At 52.6% G+C, this 23,361-nt stretch overlaps 1 protein-coding gene across 1 annotated transcript in view; it reads right to left on the minus strand.

Moving 5' to 3' along the window:
- Positions 1–23,361, minus strand: part of LOC144675731 (immunoglobulin superfamily member 1-like) — a gene marked incomplete at its 5' end in the record, with an annotated part of 62,631 nt that overhangs the window by 33,612 nt on the left and 5,658 nt on the right. The window lies entirely within an intron of this gene.

Raw genomic sequence — 23,361 nt, forward strand, 5'->3', positions numbered from 1 at the left:
GGGTAAGAATTGTAGGGGCTGGAGGCGGTTACAGAGATAGGGAGGGAGGGGTCATGGAGTGATTTGAACAGGAGGATGAGAATTGTAGGGGCTGGAGGCGGTTACATAGATAGGGAGGGAGGGTCCATGGAGTGATTTGAACAGGAGGATGAGAATTGTAGGGGCTGGAGGAGGTTACAGCGATAGGGAGGGAGGGGATGAGGGAGGGATTTGAACAGTAGGATTAGAATTGTAGGGGCTGGAGGTGGTTAAAGAGATAGTGAGGCAGTGGTTGAGGGAGGGATTTGAACAGGAGGATGAGAATTGTAGGGGCTGCAGGAGATTACAGAGATAGGGAGGGAAGGAGTGAGGAAGGGATTTGAACAGGAGGATGAGAATTGTAGGGGCTGGAGGAGGTTACAGAAGTAGGGAGGTAGGGGGCGAGGGATGTATTTGAATAGTGATGAGAATTGTAGGGGTTGGAGGAGGTTACAGAGATAGGGAGGGGATGAGGGAGGGATTTGAAAAGGAGGATGTGAATTGTAGGGGCTGGAGGAGGTTGTCGAGATCGGGAGGGAGGGTGTGAGAGGGGGATTTGAACAGGTGGATGAGAATTGTAGGGGCTGGAGGAGGTTACAGAGGTAGGGAGGGAGAGGGTGAAGGAGGGATTTGAACAGCAGGATGTGAATTGTAGGGGCTGGAGGAGGTTACAGAGATGTGGAGGGAGAGGGTGAGGGAGGGAGTTGAACAGTGGGATGAGAATTGTAGGGGCTGGAGGACGTTACAGAGATAGGGAGGGAGGGGGTGAGGGATGAATTTGAATAGGAGGATGAGAATTGTAGGGGCTGGTGGAGTTTACAGAGACAGGGAGGGAGGGGCCATGGATGGAGTTGAACAGGAGGATTAGAATTGTACGGGCTGAAGGAGGTTACAGAGATAGGGAGGGAGGGGGTGAGGGAGGGAATTGAACAGGAGGTTGAGAATTGTAGGGGCTGGAGGAGGTTAAAGAGATAGTGAGGGAGGGGGTGAGGGTAGGATTTGAACAGGAGGATGAGAATTGTAGGGGCTGGAGGAGGGTACAGAGATATGGAGGGAAGGGGTGAGGAAGGGATTTGAACAGGAGGATGAGAAATGTAGGGTCGGGAGGAGGTTTCAGAGATAGGGAGGGAGGGGGTGAGGAATGGATTTGAACAGGAGGATGAGAATTGTAGGAGCGGGAGGAGGTTACAAAGACAGGGAGGGAGGGGGTGAGGGACGGGTTTGAACAGGAGGTGGAGAATTGTAGGGCCTGTTGAAAGTTACAGAGATAGGGAGGGAGGGGTTAAAGAGGGATTTGAACAGCAGGATGTGAATTATAGGGGCTGGAGCTGGTTACAGAGATAGGGAGGGAGGGGGTGAGGGAGGGATTTGAGCAGGGGTATGAGAATTGTAGGGGCTGGAGGAGGTTACAGAGATAGGGATGGAGGGGGTCAGGGAGGGATTTGAACAGGAGGATGAGAATTGTAGGGGCTGGAGGAGGGTACAGCGATATGGAGGGAAGGGGTGAGGAAGAGATTTGAACAGGAGGATGAGAAATGTAGGGCCTGGAGGAGGTTACAGAGATAGGGAGGGAGGGTATGAGGAAGGGATTTGAACTGGAGGATGAAATTGTAGGATCTGGAGGATGTTACAGTGATAGGGAGGGACGGGTTGAGGGAGGGATTTGAACTGGAGGATGAGAATTGTAGGGGCTGGAGGAGGTTACAGAGATAGGGAGGGAGGGGGTGAGGGAGTGATTTGAACAGGAGGATGAGAATTGTATGGGCTGGAGGAGGTTACAGAGATAGGGAGGGAGGGGGTGAAGGAGGGCATTGAACAGGGGATGGGAAGTGTAGGGGCTGGAGGAGGTTACAGACATATGGAGGGAGGGGGTGAGGGAGGGAGTTGAACAGGGGGATGAGAAATGTAGGGGCTGGAGAAGGTTACAGAGATAGGGAGGGAGGGGGTGAGGGAGGGATTTGAACCGGAGGATGAGAATTATAGAGACTGGAGGAGGTTACAGAGATTGGGAGGGAAGGAGTGAGGAAGGGATTTGAACAAGAGGATGAGAATTTTAGGGGCTGGAGGAGGTTACAGAGGTTGGGAGGTAGGGGGCGAGGGAGGTATTTGAACAGTAGGATTAGAACTGTAGGTGCTGGAGGAGGTTACTGAGATTGGGAGGGGGTGAGGGAGGGATTTGAATAGGAGGATGAGAATTGTGGGGCATGGAGGAGGTTAAAGAGATAGGGAGGGTGTGAGGGAGGGATTTGAACAGGTGGATGAGAATTGTAGGGACTGGAGGAGGTTACAGAGATAGGGAGGGAGGGGGTGAGGGAGGGATTTGAACAGGAGTAGGAGATTTGAAGGGGCTGGAGGAGGTAACATAGATAGGGAGGGAGGGGGTGAAGGAGGCATTTGAACAGGAGGATGTGAATTGTAGGGGCTGGAGGAGGTTACAGAGATATGGAGGGAGGGTGTGAGGGAGGTAGTTGAACAGGGGTATGAGAATTGTAGGGGCTGGAGGAGTTGACAGAGATAGGGAGGAAGGGAGTGAGGGAGGGATTTGAACAGGAGGATGAGAATTGTAGGGACTGGAGGAGGTTACAGAGATAGGGAGGGAGGGGGTGAGGGAGGGATTTGAACAGGAGTAGGAGATTTGAAGGGGCTGGAGGAGGTAACATAGATAGGGAGGGAGGGGGTGAAGGAGGCATTTGAACAGGAGGATGTGAATTGTAGGGGCTGGAGGAGGTTACAGAGATATGGAGGGAGGGTGTGAGGGAGGTAGTTGAACAGGGGTATGAGAATTGTAGGGGCTGGAGGAGTTGACAGAGATAGGGAGGAAGGGAGTGAGGGAGGGATTTGAACAGGAGGATGAGAATTTTAGGGGCTGGAGAAGGTTACAGAGATAGGGAGGGAGGGGGTGAGGGACGATTTTGAACCGGAGGATGAGAATTATAGGGGCTGGAGGAGGTAATAGAGATAGGGAGGGAGGGAGTGACGGAGGGATTTGAATAGGAGGATGAGAATTGTAGAGGCATGAGGAGTTTACAAAGATAATGAGGGAGGGGGTGAGGGAGCGATTTGAACCGGAGGATGAGAATTACAGAGACTAGAGGAGGTTACTGAGATTGGGAGGGCGGGGGTGAGGGAGGGATTTGAACAGGATGGTGAAAATTGTAGGGGCTGGAGGCGGTTACAGAGATAGGGAGGGAGGGGCCATGGAGTGATTGAACAGGAGGATGAGAATTATAGGGGCTGGAGGCGGTTACAGAGATAGGGAGGGAGGGGCCATGGAGTGATTTGAACAGGACGATGAGAATTGTAGGGGCTGGAGGTGGTTACAGCGATAGAGATGGAGGGGTTGAAGGAGGGATTTGAACAGTAGGATTCGAATTGTAGGGGCTGGAGGTGTTTAAAGAGATAGTGAGGGAACGGTTGAGGGAGGGATTTGAACAGGAGGATGAGAATTTTAGGGGCTGGAGGAGGTTACAGAAGTAGTGAAGGGGTGAGGGAGGGATTTGAAAAGGAGGATGAGAATTGTAGGGGCTGGAGGAGGTTACAGAGATAGGGAGGGAGAGGGTGAAGGAGGGATTTGAAGAGCAGGATGTGAATTGTAGGGGCTGGAGGAGGTTACAGAGATGTGGAGGGAGGGGGTGAGGGAGGGGGTTGAACAGGAGGATGAGAATTGTGGGGGCTGGAGGAGGTTACAGAGATAGGGAGGGAGCGGCTGAGGGAAAGATTTGAACAGGAGGATGAGAATTGTAGGGGCTGGAGCAGGTTACATTGATAAGGAGGGAGGGGATGAGGGAGTGATTTCAACAGTTGGGTGAGAATTGTAGGGGCTGGTGGATGTTACAGAGATTGCGAGGGAAGGGGTGTGGGAGGGATTTGAACAGGAGGGTGAGAATTGTAGGGGCTGGAGGTTGTTTCAGAGATAGGGAGGAAGGTGGTGAGGGAGGGAGTTGAAAATGAAGATGAGAATTGTAGGGGCTGGTGATGGTTACAGAGTTAGGGAGGGAGAGGTGTGAGGGAGGGATTTGAACAGGAGGATGGGAATTGTAGGGGTTGGAGTTGGTTACAGATACAGGGAGGGAGGAGGTGAGGCAGGGATTTGAACAGGAGGATGGGAATTGTAGGAGCTGGTGGAGTTTACAGAGATAGGGAGGGAGGGGGTGAGGGAGGGATTTGAACGGGATTATGAGCATTGTAGCGGCTGGAGGAGGATACAGATATAGGGAGGGAGGGGCCATGGAGGGAGTGGAAAAGGAGGATGAGATTTGTAGGGGCTGGAGGAGTTTAAAGAGATAGCGAGGGAGGGGGTGAGGGGAGGATTTGAAAGGAGGATGAGATTTGTAGGGGCTGGAGGAGGTACAGAGATAAGGAGGGAAGGGGTGAGGAAGGGATTTGAACAGGAGGATGAGAAATGTAGGGCCTGGAGGAGGTTACAGAGATAGGGAGGGAGGGGGTGAGGAAGGGATTTGAACAGGAGGATGTGAATTGTAGGGGCTGGAGGAGGTTACAGAGACAGGGAGGGAGGGGGTGAGGGAGGGATTTGAACAGGAGGATGAGAATTGTAGGGGCTGGAGGAGGTTACAGAGATAGGGAGGCAGGGGGTAAGGGAGGGATTTGAACAGGAGGATGAGAATTGTAGGGGCTGGAGGAGGTTACAGAGATAGGGAGGGAGGGGGTGAAGGATGGATATGAACTGGAGGATGAGAATTGTAGGGGCTGGAGGAGGTTACAGAGATAGGGAGGAAGGGGGTGAGGGAGTGATTTGAACAGGAGGATGAGAATTGTAGGGGCTGGAGGAGGTTACAGAGATAGGGAGGGAGGGGGTGAGGGAGGGATTTGAACAGAAGGATGAGAATTGTAGGGGCTGGAGGCGTTTACAGAGATAGGGAGGGAGGGGCCATGGAGTGATTTGAACAGGAGGATGAGAATTATAGGGGCTGGAGGCAGTTACAGAGATAGGGAGGGAGGGTCCATGGAGTGATTTGAACAGGAGGATGAGAATTGTAGGGGCTGGAGGAGGGTACAGCGATAGAGGGGGAGGGGTTGAGGGAGGGATTTGAACAGTAGGATTAGAATTGTAGGGGCTGGAGGTGGTTAAAGAGATAGTGAGGCAGTGGTTGAGGGAGGGATTTGAACAGGAGGATGAGAATTTTAGGGGCTGGAGGAGCTTACAGAAGTAGGGAGGGGGTGAGGGAGGAATTTGAAAAGGAGGATGAGAATTGTAGGGGCTGGAGGAGGTTACATAGATAGGGAGGGAGAGGGTGAAGGAGGGATTTGAACAGCAGGATGTGAATTGTAGGGGCTGGACGTGGTTGCAGAGATGTGGAGGGAGGGGGTGAGGTAGGGAGTTGAACAGGAGGATGAGAATTGTAGGGGCTGGAGAAGGTTACAGAGATAGGGTGGCAGGGGGTGAGGGATGAATTTGAACCAGAGCATGAGATTTGTAGAGACTGGAGGAGGTTACAGAGATAGGGAGGGAGGGGGTGAGGGAGGGATTCGAACAGGAGGGTGAGAATTGTAGGGGCTGGAGGAGGTTACAGAGATAGGGAGGGAGGGGGTGAGGGAGGGATTTGAACAGGAGTTTGAGAATTGTAGGGTCTGGAAGAGGTTAAAGAGATAGTGAGGGAGGGGGAGAGGGGGGGATTTGACAGGAGGATGAGAATTGTAGGGGCTGGAGGAGGGTACAGCGATATGGAGGGAGGGGGTGAGGGACGATTTTGAACCGGAGGATGAGAATTATAGGGGCGGGAGGAGGTAACAGAGATAGGGAGGGAGGGAGTGACGGAGGGATTTGAATAGGAGGATGAGAATTGTAGGGGCTGGAGAAGGTTACAGAGATAGGGAGGGAGGGGGTGAGGGACGATTTTGAACCGGAGGATGAGAATTATAGGGGCTGGAGGAGGTAACAGAGATAGGGAGGGAGGGAGTGACGGAGGGATTTGAATAGGAGGATGAGAATTGTAGGGGCATGAGGAGGTTACAGAGATAATGAGGGAGGGGGTGAGGGAGGGATTTGAACCGGAGGATGAGAATTGCAGGGGCTGGAGGAGGTTACAGAGATAGGGAGGGAGGGGGTGAGGGAGGGATTCGAAGAGGAGGATGAGATTTGTAGGGGCTGGAGGAGGTTACAGAGATAGAGAGGGAGGATGTGAGGGAAGGATTTGAACAGGAGGATGAGAATTGTAGGGGCTGGAGGAGTTTACAGAGAAAGGGAGGGAGGAGGTGAGGGTGGGATTTGAACCGGAGGATGAGAATTACAGAGACTGGAGGAGGTTACAGAGATTGGGAGGGCGGGGGTGAGGGAGGGATTTGAACAGGATGGTGAAAATTGTAGGGGCTGGAGGCGGTTACAGAGATAGGGAGGGAGGGGCCATGGAGTGATTGAACAGGAGGATGAGAATTATAGGGGCTGGAGGCGGTTACAGAGATAGGGAGGGAGGGGCCATGGAGTGATTTGAACAGGACGATGATAATTGTAGGGGCTGGAGGTGGTTACAGCGATAGAGAGGGAGGGGTTGAAGGAGGGATTTGAACAGTAGGATTCGAATTGTAGGGGCTGCAGGTGGTTAAAGAGATAGTGAGGGAATGGTTGAGGGAGGGATTTGAACAGGAGGATGAGAATTTTAGGGGCTGGAGGAGGTTACAGAAGTAGTGAGGGGGTGAGGGAGGGATTTGAAAAGGAGAATGAGAATTTTAGGGGCTGGAGGAGGTTACAGAGATAGGGAGGGAGAGGGTGAAGGAGGGAATTGAACAACAGGATGTGGATTGTAGGGGCTGGAGGAGGTTACAGAGATGTGGAGGGAGGGGGTGAGGGAGGGTGTTGAACAGGAGGATGAGAATTGTGGGGGCTGGAGGAGGTTACAGAGATAGGGAGGGAGCGGCTGAGGGAAGGATTTGAACAGGAGGATGAGAATTGTAGGGGCTGGAGCAGGTTACATTGATAAGGAGGGAGGGGATGAGGGAGTGATTTCAACAGTTGGGTGAGAATTGTAGGGGCTGGTGGATGTTACAGAGATTGCGAGGGAGGGGGTGTGGGAGGGATTTGAAAAGGAGGGTGAGGATTGTAGGGGCTGGAGGTTGTTTCAGAGATAGGGAGGAAGGTGGTGAGGGAGGGTGTTGAAAATGAAGATGAGAATTTTAGGGGCAGGTGATGGTTACAGAGATAGGGAGGGAGGGGTGTGAGGGAGGGATTTGAACAGGAGTATGAGAATTGTAGGGGCTGGTGATGGTTACAGTGATAGGGAGGGAGGGGGTAGGGAGGGAATTGAACAGGAGGATGGGAATTGTAGGAGCCGTGGAGTTTACAGAGACAGGGAGGGAGGGGGTGAGGGAGGGATTTGAACGGGAGGATGAGCATTGTAGCGGCTGGAGGAGGATACAGAGATAGGGAGGGAGGGGCCATGGAGGGAGTGGAAAAGGAGGATGAGAATTGTAGGGGATGGAGGAGGTTACAGAGATATGGAGGGAGGGTGTGAGGGAGGTAGTTGAACAGGGGTATGAGAATTGTAGGGGCTGGAGGAGTTGACAGAGATAGGGAGGAAGGGAGTGAGGGAGGGATTTGAACAGGAGGATGAGAATTGTAGGGCCTGGAGAAGCTTACAGAGATAGGGAGGGAGGGGGTGAGGGTCGATTTTGAGCCAGAGGATGAGAATTATAGGGGCTGGAGGAGGTAACAGAGATAGGAGGGAGCGAGTGACGGAGGGATTTGAATAGGAGGATGAGAATTGTAGGGGCATGAGGAGGTTACAGAGATAATGAGGGAGGGGGTGAGGGAGGGATTTGAACCGGAGGATGAGAATTGCAGCGGCTGGAAGAGGTTACAGAGATAGGGAGGGAGGGGGTGAGGGAGGGATTCGAAGAGGAGGATGAGATTTGTAGGGGCTGGAGATGGTTACAGAGATAGGGAGGGAGGATGTGAGGGAAGGATTTGAACAGGAGGATGAGAATTGTAGGGGCTGGAGGAGTTTACAGAGAAAGGGAGGGAGGAGGTGAGGGTGGGATTTGAACCGGAGGATGAGAATTACAGAGACTGGAGGAGGTTACAGAGATTGGGAGGGCGGGGGTGAGGGAGGGATTGGAACAGGATGGTGAAAATTGTAGGGGCTGGAGGCAGTTACAGAGATAGGGAGGGAGGGGCCATGGAGTGATTGAACAGGAGGATGAGAATTATAGGGGCTGGAGGCGGTTACAGAGATAGGGAGGGAGGGGCCACGGAGTGATTTGAACAGGACGATGAGAATTGTAGGGGCTGGAGGTGGTTACAGCGATAGAGAGGGAGGGGTTGAAGGAGGGATTTGAACAGTAGGATTAGAATTGTAGGGGCTGGAGGTGGTTAAAGAGATAGTGAGGGAATGGTTGAGGGAGGGATTTGAACAGGAGGATGAGAATTTTTGGGGCTGGAGGAGGTTACAGAAGTAGTGAGGGGGTGAGGGAGGTATTTGAAAAGGAGAATGAGAATTGTAGGGGCTGGAGGAGGTTACAGAGATAGGGAGGGAGAGGGTGAAGGAGGGATTTGAACAGCAGGATGTGAATTGTAGGGGCTGGAGGAGGTTACAGAGATGTGGAGGGAGGGGGTGAGGGATGGGGTTGAACAGGAGGATGAGAATTGTGGGGGCTGGAGGAGGGTACAGAGATAGGGAGGGAGCGGCTGAGGGAAGGATTTGAACAGGAGGATGAGAATTGTAGGGGCTGGAGCAGGTTACATTGATAAGGAGGGAGGGGATGAGGGAGTGATTTCAACAGTTGGGTGAGAATTGTAGGGGCTGGTGGATGTTACAGAGATTGCGAGGGAGGGGGTGTGGGAGGGATTTGAAAAGGAGGGTGAGAATTGTAGGGGCTGGAGGTTGTTTCAGAGATAGGGAGGAAGGTGGTGAGGGAGGGAGTTGAAAATGAAGATGAGAATTGTAGGGGCTGGTGATGGTTACAGAGATAGGGAGGGAGAGGTGTGAGGGAGGGATTTGAACAGGAGGATGGGAATTGTAGGAGCTGGTGGAGTTTACAGAGACAGGGAGGGAGGGGGTGAGGGAGGGATTTGAACGGGAGGATAAGCATTGTAGCGGCTGGAGGAGGATACAGAGATAGGGAGGGAGGGGGTGAGGGAGGGATATGAATAGGAGGATGAGAATTGTAGGGGCTGGAGTAAGTTACAGAGATAATGAGGGAGGGTGTGAGGGAGGGATTTGAACCGGAGGATGAGAATTGTAGGGGCTGGTGGAGTTTACAGAGACAGGGAGGGAGGGGCCATGGTGGGAGTTGAACAGGAGGATTAGAATTGTACGGGCTGAAGGAGGTTACAGAGATAGGGAGGGAGGGTGTGAGGGAGGGAATTGAACAGGAGGTTGAGAATTGTAGGGGCTGGAGGAGGTTAAAGAGATAGTGAGGGAGGGGGTGAGGGTGGGATTTGAACAGAAGGATGAGATTTGTAAGGGCTGGAGGAGGGTACAGACATATGGAGGGAAGGGGTGAGGAAGGGATTTGAACAGTAGGATGAGAATTGTAGTGACTGGAGGAGGTTACAGAGATAGGGAGGGAGGGGGTGAGGGAGGTATTTGAACAGGAGGATGTGAATTGTAGGGGCTGGAGGAGGTTACAGAGATTGGGAGGGGGTCAGGGAGGGATTTGAATAGGAGGATGAGAATTGTGGGGCATGGAGGAGGTTATAGAGATAGGGAGGGAGGGTGTGAGGGAGGGATTTGAACAGGAGGATGAGAATTGTAGGGGCTGGAGGAGGTTACAGAGATAGGGAGGGAGTGGGTGAGGGAGGGATTTGAACAGGAGTAGGAGATTTGTAGGGGCTGGAGGAGGTAACATAGATAGGGAGGGAGGGGGTGAACGAGGCATTTGAACAGCAGGATGTGAATTGTAGGGGCTGGAGGAGGTTACAGAGATATGGAGGGAGGGTGTGAGGGAGGTAGTTGAACAGGGGTATGAGAATTGTAGGGGCTGGAGGAGTTTGCAGAGATAGGGAGGAAGGGAGTGAGGGAGGGATTTGAACAGGAGGATGAGAATTGTAGGGGCTGCAGAAGGTTACAGAGATAGGGAGGGAGGGGGTGAGGGACGATTTTGAACCGGAGGATGAGAATTATAGGGGCTGGAGGAGGTAACAGAGATAGGGAGGGAGGGAGTGACGGAGGGATTTGAATAGGAGGATGAGAATTGTAGGGCATGAGGAGGTTACAGAGATAATGAGGGAGGAGGTGAGGGAGGGATTTGAACCGGAGGATTAGAATTGCAGGGGCTGGAGGAGGTTACAGTGATAGGGAGGGAGGGGGTGAGGGAGGGATTCGAAGAGGAGGATGAGATTTGAAGGGGCTGGAGGAGGTTACAGAGATAGGGAGGGAGGATGTGAGGGAAGGATTTGAACAGGAGGATGAGAATTGTAGGGGTTGGAGGAGTTTACAGAGAAAGGGAGGGAGGAGGTGATGGTGGGATTTGAACCGGAGGATGAGAATTACAGAGACTGGAGGAGGTTACAGAGATTGGGAGGGCGTGGGTGAGGGAGGGATTTGAACAGGATGGTGAAAATTGTAGGGGCTGGAGGCGGTTACAGAGATAGGGAGGGAGGGGCCATGGAGTGATTTGAACAGGACGATGAGAATTGTAGGGGCTGGAGGTGGTTACAGCGATAGAGAGGGAGGGGTTGAAGGAGGGATTTGAACAGTAGGATTAGAATTGTAGGGGCTGGAGGTGGTTAAAGAGATAGTGAGGGAATGGTTGAGGGAGGGATTTGAACAGGAGGATGAGAATTTTAGGGGCTGGAGGAGGTTACAGAAGTAGTGAGGGGGTGAGGGAGGGAATTTAAAAGGAGAATGAGAATTGTAGGGGCTGGAGGACGTTACAGAGATAGGGAGGGACAGGGTGAAGGAGGGATTTGAACAGCAGGATGTGAATTGTAGGGGCTGGAGGAGGTTACAGAGATGTGGAGGGAGGGGGTGAGGGATGGGGTTGAACAGGAGGATGAGAATTGTGGGGGCTGGAGGTGGTTACAGAGATAGGGAGGGAGGGGGTGAGGGAAGGATTTGAACAGGAGGATGAGAATTGTAGGGGCTGGAGCAGGTTACAGAGATAAGGAGGGAGGGGATGAGGGAGTGATTTCAACAGTTGGGTGAGAATTGAAGGGGCTGGTGGATGTTACAGAGATTGCGAGGGAGGGGGTGTGGGAGGGATTTGAACAGGAGGGTGAGAATTGTAGGGGCTGGAGGTTGTTTCAGAGATAGGGAGGAAGGTGGTGAGGGAGGGAGTTGAAAATGAAGATGAGAATTGTAGGGGCTGGTGATGGTTACAGAGATAGGGAGGGAGAGGTGTGAGAGAGGGATTTGAACAGGAGTATGAGAATTGTAGGGGCTGGAGGTGGTTACAGATACAGGGAGGGAGGGGGTGAGGGAGGGATTTGAACAGGAGGATGGGAATTGTAGGAGCTGGTGGAGTTTACAGAGACAGGGAGGGAGGGGGTGAGGGAGGGATTTGAATGGGAGGATGAGCATTGTAGCGGCTGGAGGAGGATACAGAGATAGGGAGGGAGGGGGTGAGGGACGGATTTGAACAGGAGGATGAAATTGTAGGGGCTGGAGGAGGTTACAGAGATAGGGAGGGAGGGGGTGAGGGAGGGATTTGAACAGGAGGTTGAGAATTGTAGGGGCTGGAGGAGGTTAAGGAGATAGTGAGGGGAGGATTTGAAAGGAGGATGAGATTTGTAGGGGCTGGAGGAGGTACAGAGATAAAGAGGGAAGGGGTGAGGAAGGGATTTGAACAGGAGGACGGATTTCCACGGGAGTGGAAAAGGAGGATGAGAATTGTAGGGGCTGGAGGAGTTTAAAGAGATATTGAGGGGAGGATTTGAAAGGAGGATGAGATTTGTAGGGGCTGGAGGAGGTACAGAGATAAAGAGGGAAGGGGTGAGGAAGGGATTTGAACAGGAGGATGTGAAATATAGGGCCTGGAGGAGGTTACAGAGATAGGGAGTGGGGGGTGAGGGAGGGATTTGAACAGGAGGATGAGAATTGTAGGGGCTGGAGGAGGTTACAGAGATAGGGAGGCAGGGGGTGAGGGAGGGATTTGAACAGGAGGATGGGAATTGTAGGAGCTGGTGGAGTTTACAGAGACAGGGAGGGAGAGGGTGAGGGAGGGATTTGAACAGGATGATGAGAATTGTAGCGGCTGGAGGAGGATACAGAGATAGGGAGGGAGGGGCCATGGAGGGAGTGGAAAAGGAGGATGAGAATTGTAGGGGCTGGAGGAGTTTAAAGAGATAGTGAGGGAGGGGGTGAGGGGAGGATTTGAAAGGAGGATGAGATTTGTAGGGGCTGGAGGAGGTACAGAGATATGGTGGGAAGGGGTGAGGAAGGGATTTGAACAGGAGGATGTGAAATATAGGGCCTGGAGGAGGTTACAGAGATAGGGAGTGGGGGGTGAGGGAGGGATTTGAATAGGAGGATGAGAATTGTAGGGGCTGGAGGAGGTTACAGAGATAGGGAGGCAGGGGGTGAGGAAGGGATTTGAACAGAAGGATGAGAATTGTAGGTGCTGGAGGAGGTTACAGAGATAGGCAGGGTGGGGATTAGGAAGAGATTTGAACAGGATGATGAGAATTGTAGGTGCGCGAGGAGGTTACAGAGATAGGGAGGGAGGGGGTGAGGGACGGATTTGAACAGGAGGATGAAATTGTAGGGGCTGGAGGAGGTTACAGAGATAGGGAGGGAGGGGGTGAGGGAGGGATTTGAACAGGAGGTTGAGAATTGTAGGGGCTGGAGGAGGTTACAGAGATAGGGAGGGTGGGGGTGAGGAAGGGATTTGAACAGGAGGATGAAATTGTAGGGGCTGGAGGATGTTACAGTGATAGGGAGGGAGGGGGTGAGGGAGGGATTTGAACAGGAGGATGAGAATTGTAGGGGCTGGAGGAGGTTACAGAGATAGGGAGGCAGTGGATGAGGGAGTGATTTGAACAGGAGGATGAGAATTGTAGGGGCTGGAGATTGTTACAGAGATAGGGAGGGAGGTGGTGAGGGAGGGAGTTGAACAGTGGGATGAGAAATGTAGGGGCTGGAGGAGGTTACATAGATTGGGAGGGAAGGAGTGAGGAAGGGATTTGAACAAGAGGATGAGAATTTTAGGGGCTGGAGGAGGTTACAGAGATAGGGAAGGAGGGGGTGAGGCAGGGATTTGAACATCAAAATGAGAATTGCTGGTGCTGGAGGTGGTTACAGAGATAGTGAGGGAGGGGTGTGAGGGAGGGAGTTGAGCAGGGGGATGAGTATTGTAGGGGCTGGAGGAGGTTACAGAGATAGGGAGGGAGGTGATGAGGGAGTGATTGGAACAGGAGGATGAGAATTGTAGGGGCTGGAGGAGGTTATAGATATAGGGAGGGAGGGGGTGAGGGAGCGATTTGAACAGGAGGATGAGAATTGTAGGGGCTGGAGGACGTTACTGAGATAGGGAGGGAGTGGATGAGGGAGGGATTTTAACAGGAGGATGTGAATTGTAGGGGCTGGAGGAGTTTACAGAGACAGGGAGTGAGGGAGTCAGGGAGGGATTTGAAGAGGAGGATGAGAGTTGTCGGGGCTGGAGGAGGTTACAGAGATAGGGAGGCAGGGGGTGGGGGAGGGATTTGAACAGGAGGAGGTGAATTGTAGGGGCTGGAGGAGGTTACAGAGATAGCGAAAGAGGGGGTGAGGGAGGAATTTGAACAGGAGAATGTGAATTGTAGTGGCTGGAGGAGGTTACAGAGATAGGGAGGGAGGACTGTGAGGGAGGGATTTGAATAGGAGTATGAGAATTGTAGAATCTGGAGGAGGTTACAGAGATAGGGGGGTGGGGGTGAGGGAGGCATTTGGACAGGAGGATGAGAATTGAAGGGGCTGGAGGAGGTTACAGACATAGGGAGGGCGTGGGTAAGGGAGGGATTTGAAAAGGTGGATGTGAATTGTAGGTGCTGGAGAAGGTTACTGAAATAGGGAAGTAGGGATGAGGGAGGGATTTGAACAGGAGGATGATAATTGTAGGGGCTGGAGGAGGTTACAGAGATAGGGAGGGAGGGGGTAAGGGAGGGATTTGAATAGGGGGATCAGAATTGAAGGGGCTGGAGTAGGTTACAGAGATAGGGAGGGAGGGGGTGATGGAGGGATTTGAACATGAAAATGAGAATTACAGGGGCTGGAGGTTGTTACAGAGATAGGGAGGGAGGGGTGTGAAGGAGGGATATGAACAGGAGTATGAGAATTGTAGGGGCTGGAGGAGGTTACAGAGTTAGGGAGGGAGGGGGTGAGGGAGGGATTTGAACAGAAGGATCAGAATTGTTGGGGTTGGAGTACGTTACAGAGATAGAGAGGGAGGGGCCATGGAGTGATTTGAACAGGAGGATGAGAATTGTAGGGGCTGGAGAAGGTTACAGAGATAGGGAGGGAGGGGGAGAGGGAGGGATTTGAACAGTAGGATTAGAATTGTAGGGGCTGGAGGAGGGTACAGAGATAGGGAGGGTGGGGGTTCGGAAGAGATTTGAACAGGAAGATGAGAATTGTAGGGGCAGGAGGAGGTTACAGAGATAGGGAGGGAGGGGGTGAGGGAGGGATTTTAACATGAAAATGAGAATTTTTGGGGCTGGAGGTGGTTACAGAAATAGGGAGGGAGGGCAGTGAGGGAGGTATTTGAATAGGAGGATGAGAATTGTAGGGGCTGGAGGAGGTTACAGAGATTGGGAGGGAGGGGTGAGGGAGGGTTTTGAACTGGAGGATGAGAATTGTTGGGGCTGGAGGAGGTTACAGAGATGGGGAGAAAAGGGATGAGGGAGTGATTGGAACAGGAGGATGAGAATTGTAGGGGCTGGAGGAGGTTACAGAGATAGGGAATGAGGGGGTGAGGGAGGGATTTGAACTGGTGGATGAGAATTGTAGGGGCTGGAGGAGGTTACAGAGATAGGGAGGGAGGGAGTGAGGGAGGGATATGAACAGGAGGATGAGAATTGTAGGGGCTGGAGGAGGTTACAGAGATTGGGACGGAGGGGGTGAGGGAGGGATTTGAACAGGAGGATGAGAATTGTAGGGGCTGGAGGAGGTTACAGAGATAGGGAGGGAGGGGGTGAGGAATGGATTTGAACAGGAGGATGAGAATTGTAGGAGCGGGAGGAGTTTACAAAGACAGGGAGGGCGGGGGTGAGGGAGGGATTTGAACAGGAGGTGGAGAATTGTAGGGCCTGGTGAAGGTTACAGAGATAGGGAGGGAGGGGGTGTGCGAGGGATTTGAACATGAAAATGAGAATTGTAGGGGCTGGAGGAGGTTACAGAGTTAGGGAGGGAGGGGGTGAGGGAGGGATTTGAAGGAGGATGAGAATTGTAGGGGCTGGAGGTATTTAAAGAGATAGGGAGGCAGGGGGTGCGGGAGGGATTTGAACAGGAGGATGAGAATTGTAGGGGCTGGAGGACGTTACAGAGATAGGGAGGGAGAGGCCATGGAGTGATTTGAACAGGAGGATGAGAATTGTAGGGGCTGGAGGAGGTTAGAGAGATAGGGAGGGAGGGGGTGAGGGAGGCATTTGAACAGGAGGTGGAGAATTCTAGGGGCTGGAGGAGGTTAAAGAGATAGGGAGGGGGGGTGTGAAGGAGGGATTTGAACTCGAGGATGAGAATTGTAGGGGCTGGAGGAGATTACAGAGATAGGGTGGGAGGGGTTGAGGGAGGGATTTCAACAGGAGGATGAGAAGTGTAGAAGCTGGAGGGGTTTACAGAGATAGGGAGGGAGGGGCTGAGGGAGGGATTTGAACTGGAGGATGAGAATTGTTGGGGCTGGAGGAGGTTACAGAGATGGTGAGGGAAGGGAAGAGGGAGTGATTGGAACAGGAGTATGAGAATTGTAGGGGCTGGAGGAGGTTACAGAGATAGGGAATGAGGGGGTGAGGGAGGGATTTGAACTGGAGGATGAGAATTGTAGGCGCTGGAGGAGGATACAGAGATAGGGAGGGATGGGGTGAGTGAGGGTTTTGAACAAAGGACTGAGAATTGTAATGGCTGGAGGAGGTTACAGAGATAGGGAGGGGGTGATGGAGGGATTGGAACAGGAGGATGAGAATAGTTGGAGCTGGAGGAGGTTACTGAGAGAGGGAGGGAGGGGTGAGTGAGGGATTGGAACAGGAGGAAGAGAATTGTAGGAGCTGGAGGAAGTTACCGAGATAGGGAGGGAGATGGTGAGGGAGAGATTTGAACAGGAGGATGAGAATTGTAGGGGTTGGAGGAGGTTACAGAGATAGGGAGGGAAGGGTTGAGGAAGTAATTCAAACAGTAGGGTGAGAATTGTAGGGGCTGGAGGAGGTTAAATAGATAGGGAGGGAGGTGATGAGGGAGGGATTTGAACTGGAAGATGAGAATTGTAGGGGCTGGAGGAGGTTACAGAGATAGGGAGGGAAGGGGTGAGGGAGGGATTTGAACAGGAGGATGAGAATTGCAGGGGCTGGAGGAGGTTACAGATATAGGGAGGGAGGGGTGAGGGAGGGATTTGAACGGGATGATGAGAATTGTACCGGCTGGAGGAGGTTGAAGAGATAGGGAGGTAGGGCGTGTGGGAGGGATTTGAACATGAGGTTGAGAATTGTATGGGCTGGAGGAGGTTAAAGAGATAGTGAGGGAGGGGGTGAGAGTGGGATTAGAACAGGAGGATGTGAAATGTAGGTCCTGGAGGAGGTTACAGAGATAGTGAGGGAGGGGTTGAGGGAGGGATTCGTACAGGAGGATGAGAATTGTAGGGGCTGGAGGAGGTAACCGAGAGAGGGAGGGAGGGGGTGAGGGAGGGATTTGAACAGGAGGTGGAGAATTGCAGGGTCTGGTGGACGTTACAGAGATAGGGAGGGAGGGGGTGAGGGAGGGATTTGAACAGGCGGATGAGAATTGTAGGGGCTGGAGGATGTTACAGAGATAGGGAGGGAGGGATTTGAACAGGAGGATTAGAATGGCAGGGGCTGGAGGAGGTTACAGAGATAGGGAGGGAGGGGGTTAGGGAGGGATTGGAGCAGGAGGATGAGAATTGTAGGGGCTGGAGGATGTTACAGAGATAGGGAGGGAGGGGCTGAGGGAGGGATTGGAACAGGAGGATGAGAATTGTAGGAGCTGGAGGAGGTTACAGAGATAGGGAGGCAGGGGGTGAGGGAGGGATTTGAACAGGAGGATGAGAATTGTAGGGACTGGGGGAGGTTACAGAGATAGGAAGGCAGGGGGTGAGGGAGCGATTTGAACAGGAGGATGAGAATTGTAGGGGCTGGAGGAGGTTACAGAGATAGGGAGGGAGGGAGTGAAGGAGGGATTTGAACAGGGGATGGGAAGTGTAGGGGCTGGAGGAGGTTACTGAGATAGGGAGGGAGTGAGGGAAGGATTTGAACTGCAGGATGAGAATTGTAGGGGCTGGAGGAGGTTAAAGAGATAGTGAGGGAAGGGGTGAGGGGGGGATTTGAACAGGAGGATGAGAATTGTGTGGGCTGGAGGCGGGTACAGAGATATGGTGGGAAGGGGTGAGGAAGGGATTTGAACAGGAGGATGTGAAATATAGGGCCTGGAGGAGGTTACAGAGATAGGGAGTGGGGGGTGAGGGAGGGATTTGAACAGGAGGATGAGAATTGTAGGGGCTGGAGGAGGTTACAGAGATAGGGCGGGAGGGGGTGAGTGAGGGATTGGAACAGGAGGATGAGAAGTGTAGGGGCTTGAGGCAGTTACAGAGATAGGGAGGGAGGGAGTGAGGGAGTGATTTGAACAGGAGGATGAGAATTGTAAGGGCTGGAGGACGTTACAGAGATAGGGAGTGGGGGGTGAGGGAGGGATTTGAACAGGAGGTGGAGAATTGTTGGGGCTTGAGGAGGTTACAGAGATAGGGAGGGAGGGGGTGAAGGAGGGATTTGAACATCAGGATGTGAATTGTAGATGCTGGAGGAGGTTACAGAGATAGGAAGGGAGGGGGTGAGGGAGAGATTTGAACAGGGGGATGATAATTGTAGGGGCTGTTGGAGGTTACAGAGATAGGGACGGAGGGTGTGAGCGAGGGATTTGAACAGAAGGATGAGAATTGTAGGGGCTGGAGGAGGTTACAGAGATAGGGAGGGAGGGTGTGAGGGAGGGAATTGAGCAGAAGATGAGTATTGTAGAGACTGGAGGAGGTTCCAGATATAGGGAGGGAGGGGGTGAGGGAGGGATTCGAACAGGAGGATGAGAATTGTAGGGTCTGGAGGAGGTTAAAGAGATAGGGAGGGAGGGGTTGAGGGAGGGATTTCAATAGGAGGATGAGAATTGTAGGGGCTGAAGGAGGTTACAGAGATAGGGAGGGAGGGCTGAGGGAGGGATTTGAAAAGGAGGATGTGAATTGTAGGGCCTGGAGGAGGTTATCGAGATAGGGAGGGAGGGATTGAGGGAGTGATTTGAACAGGAGGTTGAGAATTGTAGGGGCTGGAGGAGGTTACAGAGATAGGGAGGGATCTGGTGAGGGAGGGATTTGAATAGGAGGATGAGAATTGTAGGGGCAGGAGTAGGTTACAGAGATCGGGAGGGAGGGGGTGAGAGTGGGATTTGAACATGATAATGAGAATTGTAGGGGCTGGAGGAGGTTACAGAGATAGGGAGGGAGGGGGTGAGGGTGGGATTTGAACATGATAATGAGAATTGTAGTGGCTGGAGGAGGTTACAGAGATAGGGAGGGAGGGGCGTGAGGGAGGGATTTGAATCAGGAGTGGAAGAATTGTAGGGGCTGGAAGAGGTGACAGAGATAGGGAGGGACGGTGTGAGGGAGGGATTTGAACAGGAGGATGAGAATTGTAGGAGCTGGAGAAGATTACAGAGATAGGGAGGGAGGGGGCGAGGGAGGGATTTGAACAGGAGTTTGAGAATTGTAGCGGCTGGAGGAGGTTGCAGCGATGGGGAGGGAGAGGGTGTGAGGGAGGGATTTGAACAGGGGGATGAGAATTGTAGGGGCAGGAGTAGGTTACAGAGATACGGAGGGAGGGGGTGAGGGAGGTATTTGAACAGGGAATGAGAAGTGTAGGGTCTTGAGGCAGTTACAGAGATAGCGAGGGAGGGAGTGAGGGAGTGATTCGAACAGGAGGATGAGAATTGTAGGGGCTGGAGGAGGTTACAGAGATCGGGAGGGATGGTGTGAGGGAGGGTTTTGAACAGGAGGATGAGAATTGTAGCGGCTGGAGGAGGTTGCAGCGATAGGGAGGGAGGGCATGAGGGAGGGATTTGAACAGGAGGATGAGAATTGTAGGGTCTGGAGGAGGTTACAGAGAAAGGGAGGGATCGGGTGAGGAAGGGATTTGAACCTGAGGATGAGGATTGCAGAGACTGGAGGAGGTTACAGAGATACGGAGGGAGGGGGTGAGGGACGGATTTGAATAGGAGAATGAGATTTGAAGGTGCAGGAGGAGGTTACAGAGAAAGGGAGGGAGAAGGTGAGGGAGGGATTTGAATAGGAGGATGAGAATTGTAGGGGCTGGAGGAGTTTACAGAGATAGGGAGGGAGGGGGTGAGGGAGGGATTTGAACAGGGGGATGAGGATTGTAGGGGCAGGAGTAGGTTACAGAGATAGGGAGGGAGGGGGTGAGGGAGAGATTTGAACAGGAGGATGAGTATTGTAGGGGTTGGAGGAGGTTATAGAGATAGGGTGGGAAGGTTTGAGGGAGTAATTTGAACAGGAGGGAGAGAATTGTAGTGGCTGGAGGAGGTTACAGAGATAGTGAGGGAGGGGGTGTGGGAGGGGTTTGAAAAGGAGCATGAGAATTGTAGGGACTGGAGGAGGTCACATAGATTCGGACGGAGGGGTGAGGGAGGGATTTGAACGGGAGGATGGGAATTATAGGGGCTGGTGGAGTTTACAGAGATAGGGAGGGAGGGTCTGAGGGACGGATTTGAACAGGAGGATGAGAATAGTAGGGCTGGTGGAGGTTACAGAGATAGGGAGGTAGAGGTTGAGTTAAGGATTTGAACACGAAGATGAGAATTGTAGGGGCTGGAGGAAATTACAGAGACAGGGAGGGAGGGGTGTGAGGGAGGGATTTCAATCAGGAGTATGAGAATTGTAGGGGCTGGAGAAGGTTACAGAGATAGGGATGGAGGGGGTGAGGGAGGGATTTGAATAGGAGGATGAGAATTGTAGGGGCTGGAGGAGTTTACATAGACAGGGAGGGAGGGGGTGAGGGAGGGATATGAACAGGAGGATGAGAATTGTAGGGGCTGGAGGATGTTACAGAGATAGGGAGGGAGGGGGTGAGGGAGGGATTGGAACAGGAGGATGAGAATTGTAGGAGCTGGAGGAGGTTACAGAGATAGGGAGGGAGGGGGTGAGTGAGGGATTTGATCAAAAGGGTGAGAATTGTAGTGGCTGGAGGAGGTTACAGAGATAGGGAGGGAGGTGGTGACGGAGGGATTGGAACAGGAGGATGAGAATAGTAGGAGCTGGAGGAGGTCACAGAGAGAGGGAGGGAGGGGTGAGGGAGGGATTGGAACAGGAGGATGAGAATTGTAGGAGCTGGAGGAGGTTACAGAGATAGGGAGGGAGGGGGTGAGGGAGAGATTTGAACAGGAGGATGAGAATTGTAGGGGTTCGAGGAGGTTACAGAGATAGGGAGGGAAGGGTTGAGGGAGTAATTCGAACAGGAGGGTGAGAATTGTAGCGGCTGCAGGAGATTACATAGGTAGGGAGGGAGGGGGTGAGGGAGGGATTTGAACTGGAGGATGAGAATTGTAGGGCCTGGAGGAGGTTACAGAGATAGGGAGGGAGGGGGTGAGGGTGGGATTTGAACAGGAGGATGAGAATTGCAGGGGCTGGAGTAGGTTACAGAGATAGGGAGGGAGGGGTGAGGCAGGGATTTGAACAGGAGGATGAGAAATGTAGGGGCTGGAGGAGGTTACAGAGATAGGGAGGGAGGGTGTGAGGGAGGGTCTTGAACAGGAGAATGAGAATTGCAGGGGCTGGAGGAGGTTACAGAGATAGGAAGGGAGGGGTTGAGGGAGGGATTTGAACAGGAGGATGGGAATTGCAGGGGCTAGAGGAAGTAACAGAGAGAGGGAGGGAGGGAGGGAGGGGGTGAGGGAGGGAATTGAACAGGAGGATGAGAATTGTAGGGGCTGGAGGAGGTTACAGAGATAGGGAGGGAGGGTGTTAGGGAGGGATTGGAACAGGAGGATGAGAATTGTAAGGGCCGGAGGATGTTACAGAGATAGGGTGAGGGGGTGAGTGAGGCATTGGAACAGGAGGATCAGTATTGTAGGAGCTGGACGAGGTTACAGAGATAGGGAGGGAGGGGGTGAGGGAGGGATTGGAACAGGAGGATGAGAATAGTGGGAGCTGGAGGAGGTTACAGAGAGAGAGATGGAGGTGTGAGGGAGTGATTGGAACAGGAGGATGAGAATTGTAGGAGCTGGAGGAGGTTACAGAGATAGGGTGGGAAGGGTGAGGGATGGATTTGAACAGCAGGATGACAACTGTAGAGACTGGAGGAGTTTACAGAGATAGGGAGGGACGGGGTGAGGGAGGGATTTGAACAGGAGGATGAGATTTGTAGGGTCTGGAGGAGCTTACAGAGATAGAGAGGGAGCGAGTGATGGAGGGAATTGAACAGCAGGATGAGAATTGTTGGGGCTAGAGGAGGTTACAGAGATAGGGAGGGAGGGGGTGAGGGAGGGATTTAAACAGGAGGATGAGAATTGTAGGAGCTGAAGGAGGTTACTGAGATAGGGAGGAAGGGGGTGAGGGAGGGATTTGAACAGGAGGGTGAGAATTGTAGGGGCTGGAGTAGATTACAGAGATAGGGAGGGAGGGGGTGAGGGAGGTATTGGAACAGGAGGGTGAGAATTGTAGAGGCTGGAGAAGGTTACATAGATTGGGAGGGAGCGGTGAGGGAGGGATTTGAACAGGAGGATTTGAATTGTAGGGGCTGGAGGAGGTTACAGAGAGAGGGAGGTTGGGGGTGAGGGAGGGATTGGAACAGGAGGATGAGAATTGTAGGGGCTGGAGGAGGTTACAGAGATAGGGAGGGAGGGGGTGAGGGAGGGATTTGAACAGGAGGGTGAGAATTGTACGGGCTGGAGGAGGTTACAGAGATAGGGAGGGAGGGGGTGAGGGAGGGATTGGACCAGGAGGATGAGAATAGTAGGAGCTGGAGGAGGTTACAGAGAGAGGGAGGGAGGGGCGAGGGAGGGATTGGAACAGGAGGGTGTGAATTGTAGGGGCTGGAGGAGGTTACAGAGATAGGGAGGGAGGGGGTGAGGGAGGGATTTGAACATGAAGATGAGAATTGTAGGGGCTGGAGGAGGTTACAGAGATAGGGAGGAAGGGGTGTGAGGAAGGGATTTGAACAGGAGGATGGGAATTGTAGGGGCTGGAGTAGGTTACAGAGATAGGGAGGGAGGGGGTGAGGGGGGGATTTGAACATGAAGATGAGAATTGTAGGGGCTGAAGGAGGTTACAGAGATAGAGGGTAAGAGCAGAGATGTTAACGTGCAGCCCACAGTGGGCGAATAGTTTAAAGAAGGAGCATGTTGCCTCTAAAAGGTGGTATTTTCAGATGGGTTGGAAGTGCACAGTCAGGCAGTGTGTGAGTATAAGTGAAGGCTGACCTCCTTTATCCCAGGATCAAATCCTACTGCCGGCTTGTCATCAAATGGAGTAACAGTTGTGCTAGAGATCTCTCTCACCCTTTCTCTGATCTCTCTCTCTATATCTATCTCTCTCTCTGCTTCTCTCCATGGCTCCCTCCCTCTCTCTCTCTCGCTCTCTGTGAGTTCTGTCTGCCTGTCTCTCTCTCTGTTTCTCTCTCTCAGTCTCTCTCTCTCTGCCTCTGTCCCTCTCTCTCTCTCTCTCTCTGTCTCCCTGTCTCTCCCTCTCTGTCTGTCTGTATTCGCCTCTCTTTGACTCTCTCTCTCTCTGTAGGTCTCTCTCTCTGACTGTCCCTCTCTGACTGTCCCTCTCTGACTGTCCCTATCTGACTGTCCCTCTCTCTCTCTGTCTGTCTGTCTCTCTCTCTGTCTGTCTCTTTCTCTCTCTATCTCTCTCTTTGCATTTTCCGTCTCTCTGTCTCCCTCTCTGTCTTGCTCTTTTTTGTTCTTTCTTTACCTCTCTCTCTGTCCCTGTCCCTGTCTGTCTGTCTGTCTCTCTCTGTCTCTATCTATCGTTCCCTCTATCTGCCTCTCTGTCTGTCTCTCTCTGTCTCTATCTATCGTTCCCTCTATCTGCCTCTCTGTCTGTCTCTCTCTGTCTCTATCTATATTTCCCTCTATCTGTCTCTCTGTCTGTCTCTCTCTGTCTCTATCTATCTTTCCCTCTATCTGTCTCTCTGTCTGTCTCTCTCCGTCTCTATCTATCTTTCCCTCTATCTGTCTCTCTGTCTGCCTCACT

This window comes from Cetorhinus maximus, unplaced genomic scaffold (assembly GCF_964194155.1).
Source record: "Cetorhinus maximus unplaced genomic scaffold, sCetMax3.hap1.1 HAP1_SCAFFOLD_1132, whole genome shotgun sequence".
In the NCBI taxonomy this organism is placed as follows: domain Eukaryota; kingdom Metazoa; phylum Chordata; class Chondrichthyes; order Lamniformes; family Cetorhinidae; genus Cetorhinus; species Cetorhinus maximus.